Below are 7,087 nucleotides of genomic sequence, written 5' to 3'. Positions count from 1 at the left end.
CAATTAAAAAAAACTTAAACTTCATTGTGATTTTTTCAAGACCGTGAGAGATAGATGGCCAACCAGAGTTCCTAAGGTTCAGTGTATGTAACTGCTGCCGCCGCTTAAGCCTGCCAAAGCAGTGGTACGGCTACTGCCCTTGTATTTGCTACCTCTAGAAACATTCTTGCCAGTAGTGGCAGCAGCGGGACTCAATTACCCTCTTTTCGCACTCCCTCCAGAAGCTCCAGATGGCGTCTTCCGTGGGCAACGTGGCCGACAGCACAGACCCAACGAAACGTATGCTTTCCTTCCAAGGGTTAGCAGAGTTGACACATCGAGCCTATCAGGCGGGAGATTTTGAGGCAGCTGAGAGACACTGCATGCAGCTCTGGAGACAAGAGCCAGACAATACTGGTGTACTTTTATTACTTTCATCTATACACTTCCGGTGTCGAAGGCTGGACGGATCTGCCCACTTTAGTACTCTGGCAATTAAAAAGAACCCTCTTCTGGCAGAAGCCTATTCGAATTTGGGGAATGTGTACAAGGAAAGCGGGCAGTTGCAGGAAGCAATCGAGCATTACCGGCATGCGTTGCGTCTCAAACCAGATTTCATCGATGGTTATATTAACCTGGCAGCCGCTTTGGTAGCAGCAGGCGACATGGAAGGGGCAGTACAAGCTTACGCCTCCGCTCTTCAGTACAATCCTGATCTGTACTGTGTTTGCAGTGACCTGGGGAACCTGCTCAAAGCCCTGGGTCGCTTGGAAGAAGCCAAGGCATGTTATTTGAAAGCAATTGAGACGCAACCGAACTTTGCAGTAGCTTGGAGTAACCTTGGCTGTGTTTTCAATGCACAAGGGGAGATTTGGCTTGCAATTCATCACTTTGAAAAGGCTGTCACCCATGACCCCAATTTTCTGGATGCTTATATCAATTTAGGAAATGTCTTCAAAGAGGCACGGATTTTTGAACGAGCTGTGGCAGCTTACCTTCGTGCCCTAAGCTTGAGTCCAAATCATGCAGTGGTACATGGCAGCCTGGCTTGTGTATACTATGAGCAAGGCCTGATAGATCTGGCAATAGACACCTACAGGCGAGCTATTGAATTGCAACCACACTTCCCGGACGCTTACTGCAACCTAGCCAACGCTCTCAAAGAGAAGGGCAGTGTTGCCGAAGCAGAAGATTGTTATAATACAGCTCTGTGGCTGTGTCCCACCCATGCAGACTCTCTGAATAACCTAGCCAATATCAAGCGAGAACAGGGAAACATTGAAGAGGCAGTTCGCTTGTATTGTAAAGCATTAGAAGTCTTCCCCGAGTTTGCTGCTGCCCATTCAAATTTAGCAAGTGTATTGCAGCAGCAGGGAAGAGTGCAGGAAGCTCTGATGCATTATAAGGAGGCTATTCGAATCAGTCCTACCTTTGCTGAGGCCTACTGTAATATGGGAAACACTCTTAACGGGGATGCAGGATGTTCAGGGAGCCTTGCAGTGTTATACACGTGCCATTCAGATTAACCCTGCATTTGCGGATGCCCACAGCAATCTGGCTTCCATTCACAAGGATTCAGGGAATATTCCAGAAGCAATTGCTTCTTATCGCACTGCTCTGAAGCTTCAACCTGACTTTCCTGACGCTTATTGTAATCTGGCTCATTGCCTGCAGATTGTCTGTGACTGGACAGACTATGATGAGCGCATGAAGAGGTTGGTCAGCGTTGTGGCTGACCAGTTAGAGAAGAACAGGTTGCCTTCTGTGCAGCCTCATCACAGCATGTTATATCCTCTTCCTCACGGCGTCAGGAAGGCTATTGCCAAGAGGCATGGGCACCTCTGCCTGGATAACATCAATGTCCTTCACAAACCACCGTATGAACATCCAAAGGACTTGAAGCTCAGTGATGGTCGACTGCGTGTAGGATACGTGAGTTCTGACTTTGGGAACCATCCTACTTCTCATCTTATGCAGTCTATTCCAGGCATGCACAATCGTGATAAATTTGAGGTATTCTGTTATGCCCTGAGCCCAGATGATGGCACAAACTTCCGAGCGAAGGTGATGGCAGAAGCCGATCATTTCGTTGATCTTTCTCAGATTCCATGCGATGGAAAAGCAGCTGATCGCATCCATCAAGATGGTATACACATCCTCGTAAATATGAATGGTTATACCAGGGGTGCTCGAAATGAACTCTTTGCTCTCAGGCCAGCTCCTATTCAGGCAATGTGGCTGGGGTACCCTGGGACTAGTGGCGCGCTTTTCATGGATTATATCATCACTGATCGGGAAACTTCACCTGCTGAAGTTGCTGAGCAGTATTCTGAGAAACTGGCTTATATGCCCCATACTTTCTTTATTGGTGATCATGCTAATATGTTCCCTCACCTGAAGAAAAAAGCAGTCATCGATTTTAAGTCCAATGGGCACATTTATGACAATCGAATTGTGCTAAATGGCATCGACCTCAAAGCATTTCTTGATAGTCTACCAGACGTGAAAATTGTCAAGATGAAATGTCCTGATGGAGGAGACAAAGCAGACAGCAGCAATATAGATCTTAATATGCCTGTCATTCCTATGAATACGACTGCAGAAGCAGTTATTGAAATGATTAACAGAGGACAAATTCAGATAACAATTAATGGATTCAGTATTAGCAATGGACTGGCAACTACCCAGATCAACAATAAGGCTGCCACTGGAGAGGAGGTTCCCCGTACCATTATTGTAACCACACGTTCTCAGTACGGGTTACCGGAAGATGCCATTGTGTACTGTAACTTTAATCAGCTATATAAAATTGACCCATCTACTTTGCAGATGTGGGCAAATATTCTGAAGCGTGTTCCCAATAGCGTACTGTGGCTGTTGCGTTTCCCAGCAGGAGAACCTAATATTCAACAGTACGCGCAAAATATGGGCCTTCCCCAGAACCGTATCATTTTTTCACCTGTTGCTCCTAAAGAGGAACATGTTCGGAGAGGCCAGCTGGCTGATGTCTGCTTGGACACTCCACTCTGTAATGGACACACCACAGGGATGGATGTCCTTTGGTCGGGGACACCCATGGTGACTATGCCAGGAGAGACTCTTGCTTCCCGAGTTGCAGCTTCCCAGCTCACCTGTTTAGGCTGTCTTGAGCTTATTGCTAAAAATAGACAAGAGTATGAAGACATAGCTGTGAAACTGGGAACTGATCTAGAATACCTGAAGAGAATTCGTGGCAAAGTCTGGAAGCAGAGAATATCTAGCCCTCTGTTCAACACCAAACAATACACACTGGAACTAGAGCGCCTCTATCTACAGATGTGGGAGCATTATGCAGCTGGCAACAAACCTGATCACATGATGAAGCCTGTTGACGTCACTGAGTCGGCCTAAATAATGACTGTGTGCGCAGGAGAATTACCCCTGTACCTGAGCCTCAACCTTCTGGGGGAAAGGGAACTAGATACGTTACTTTGTACTTACCTTTGTAGCAATATCATGTTGCAGATGGGTGACAGACAGTGATAACAGATAGCACAGCCAGACTTGCTTCCTGCATGATCATGACAGGGAGACACACAAGAGATGGGAGACTGCTGTTCCACAAGGAGTCTCCGTAGAATTTTGCGGCAGCCAGGTGTTGCCTAAGTCTGGAAGGTCTGATCTCCCTTGGTCTTCCATGGGATGGGTGGTTAGTGTGGAGGGGAGATAGAGATTGCCCAGTCTTCTGAATTAAGTTTTTCTTTATATTTGGGGTATTGGAGCTATTAAAAATGTTTGGTTTCAGGTTTTATTCATGTGACGTGTATATGATTCTTTTGAGATAAGGTTTTAAGCTAAAATATTCCTTGTTTTAGTTTCTGAACTCTACAGACAAATGGGGACTTTGCTGGTGTAGTCTTTTTATAGGTTTTATAAACCACTTGAGCCTATATCAGTCATTTTAGTGTCTGACATGTTTGGAACTATCAGTGCTTTGTTGGTTTATGGCTTAAATTCTTTTTCTGGTCCGTTTCCTTCTTCCCTTCCCCCCACTTTAAACATTTTCCTGTAACTTGGCTAACAAAAAACCAAGTCTGATTCAAAACCTCCCAGAGTGTTTCTCTTAAACACATCATCTGGTGCCAAATGAAGATTCTTAGGAGTGATTATTAATTATGAAGGGCACAGTTGTGGTACTGTCACTGATGATAATAATAATGGATTTTTGGCCTAGAGTTTTGACCTATTGCACCAGTGTTTTACCGTTGACTGCCCCTCTGTGCTGCTTCCAAAAGTGATAGTGTGTGATCAGATTTTTACTTTCACTTCTAAAGTTTGTTCTTTTTTTTAAAGTGAGTCCTGTTCTTCCTTTTTCTTTCAGCAGCAATGAAATCCCAGGTAAGTACAAGTATTCAAATATTTGATCAGTAAGTCCCAGTTATCTCCAGTGCATTAAATAACTTTCATCAAAAAACATGTTATAGGTAAAAAGCTCTGGAGGACCAGCTATGTATATGATTATTATGCTTCAGACCTTCTAGGGTGTTACACATAATAACTTGTCTTCTGGACGTGGTCTTGAAGTCTATGGATTCAGCCTCAGTAGTAGCGAACTGCACTGCTACTTGGTTTGGAGTATAAATTAGACTTTAGCCCTCCTGGGGGTTGAGTTTTTGGTATTGAAAACCATAGGAATGAAATTATTGTATTTCAACAAAGGACTGAGGGCTTGAGGCTTAAACAAGCCAACATATGAATATATGTTTTTGTCTTGCTGTACTGCACATATGCTGTCTAGTAACAGATATTTTGTCTGCTAGTAGTGTTCTAGATTCTGTCTTTCCAAAGTGCTGAGGCAGTGCATCTATTCTGTAGTTGCAGCTGATGCCTGAATGTATCCTAGCTGACAAATGATTGATTAAGAAGCACTTGAATTTCGGAAAGATTTGTACTGTTAACCAAAATCTGAGCAAGGAGTCTCAAATGTAATTCTTAGCCAGAATTACATGTTAATGAACGACTTAACAGTGTAAATCAAGGAACATCAGTGTAGGGATTTCTTTTAATTTATTTTTTACCTGCTTGAAAGAATCAGTTAAAGGTTGCCAGCTTGGTTGCAGATGAACGGACGTTTGAAGTTCACCAAACTACTTCATGTGGAATAGGAGAATAGACTTCCAGCGCCCTCAAGGCTGTGACCTTGCAGCCATTTTACATAGCACAGCATCCCCCTAGAGGGATGAACCTTTCCCTGCCCGAAAAGTAGCCGCTCTGGTTGAAGCTTTGCTTATTGTAACAGGCTTTTGTTTCCAGGTAACATGTCTGTGGAAGGCTTAATTCTGAATAGAGATATAGATATTACTGGAAACTAATTGTTTTTTCTATTATACTCTGCTTTATCAAAAAAGTAAAACATTTACATTGTGCTACAGAAATTCAGATGTTGTCTTGCAATCTTTAAACAATAAATGAATGATTTGCCCTGAAAAACAAAAAACAAAAAACTTCTTTGTGATTTTGTTTGGGATTATTTTAATCCTGTAAATTAAATTGGGAAGAAGTTAAATCTTTATTATATTGCCTTTTAGCCAGAAACTTGATAGATAGATAGATAAATCCATTTATCTTCAAATCTCATTTTTAACTCTAATAAAAGTGTAACCATTTTCTTCAAATAATATGTTAATATATTTTGTGAAGGTCGTTTCCAAACATTTTATATTTACATTCTTCTTTCTGATGTTTCTTAGATATTCTTTGCTACTCTTTCTCTGACTTTTTTTGGTATAATAGTAATATATGTTTCTGGTAGAAAAAAATGAGAAGAAATCAAGAAAAAAAACCCTAAGTATAATTCTAATAGTCAACACCCAGATTCCAGTACAGTTAACTTTTTGGTGTACTCACTCAACGCTTTTTCTATTCTTATGTATGTGTATTTTTATATTTCTTATGTAAATGAGGTATCATACTGTTCTGTAACTTCTTTCATCTGCTATACAAGGAACATCTCATGTCAGTGTATGCACTTCCTTGCTGGATGCTATTCTGTTATACAGATGTACCTTAATTTATTTAACCAGACCTTTACTGGGGACCTTTGTTGTTGTTTCTAACTTTCCAGCATGAAATCATTCTGTGATAAAGCTCTTTTTACCTCCTCAATTCCAAAGAGCCTTGACATTTTATTAAGTATCGGATATATACAAAAGAATATTTATAAAATAAATGTTTAAGGATAAAAAAAGTAACAATGACATGATCACTTGTGCACCTACTGTCCCATTTAAGACATAGAACATTTAAGCCCCTATGTGTCCCTCTCCAATCCCATCCTTCCTAATCATTCTATATATATATATATATGTGTGTGTGTGTGTGTGTGTGTGTGTGTGTATATACATATATATGTATGTATATATGATTTTTGCATGCTTTTGAACTTCATATGATTGGAATTTACCATATGGGTCTTTCTGGGACATACTTTTTCCACTTAATAACATGTTCCTGAGATGCATCCATGTTGTTGCAAATAACTACAGTTTATTCATGTTTATTTCTGTATAGTATTCAATTATATGAATATATCAGAATTTTACTCCATTCTACTGTTGGTGAATATCTTGGTTGTTTCTAGTTTTTGCTCTTACAGATATGCTACTATGAACATCTTGTACCTACCGCCCACTACATGTGTACAAGAGTTTCTCTAGGCCAAACATCAGAGAGTAGAATTGCTGAGTCAAAAGGCATGCATACCTTCAACCTAATAGATAATGCAAATTATCTTCCAAAATGGTTGAAATAAATTGACTCTCCCACAAACACTGTATAAGAATTCAGTGGTTCCACATCTCTAATTCTTGGTATTCCACATTGAAAAATTTCTGTCAAGCTGATGAGATTGAAATAATATGCCACTGTGGTTTTAATTTGCACTTCCCTGATTACAAATGAAGTTGAACATATTTTCATATGTTATTTTACCATTTGTGTTCTCTCTTCAGTGATATGCCCAGTCAAATCTTTTTCCCCTTTAGAATAAATTAGGTTGTAGTTTTCTGAATGGCTTACAGTTTTTGGTCTGGATACTAACCCTTTGTCATATGGGTATAGCAAATACCCT

General features: G+C 40.8%; 1 pseudogene; it reads left to right on the top strand.

Annotated features, from left to right (window-relative positions):
• The first annotated feature begins 230 nt into the window (after positions 1 to 230).
• On the top strand, positions 231 to 3,369 carry LOC137758628 (UDP-N-acetylglucosamine--peptide N-acetylglucosaminyltransferase 110 kDa subunit pseudogene; annotated as a pseudogene).
• Positions 3,370 to 7,087: the final 3,718 nt, after the last annotated feature.

Source organism: Eschrichtius robustus, chromosome 2 (genome assembly GCF_028021215.1).
Source record: "Eschrichtius robustus isolate mEscRob2 chromosome 2, mEscRob2.pri, whole genome shotgun sequence".
In the NCBI taxonomy this organism is placed as follows: Eukaryota; Metazoa; Chordata; class Mammalia; order Artiodactyla; family Eschrichtiidae; genus Eschrichtius; species Eschrichtius robustus.
This window is presented reverse-complemented; position numbering and strand designations above follow the sequence as displayed.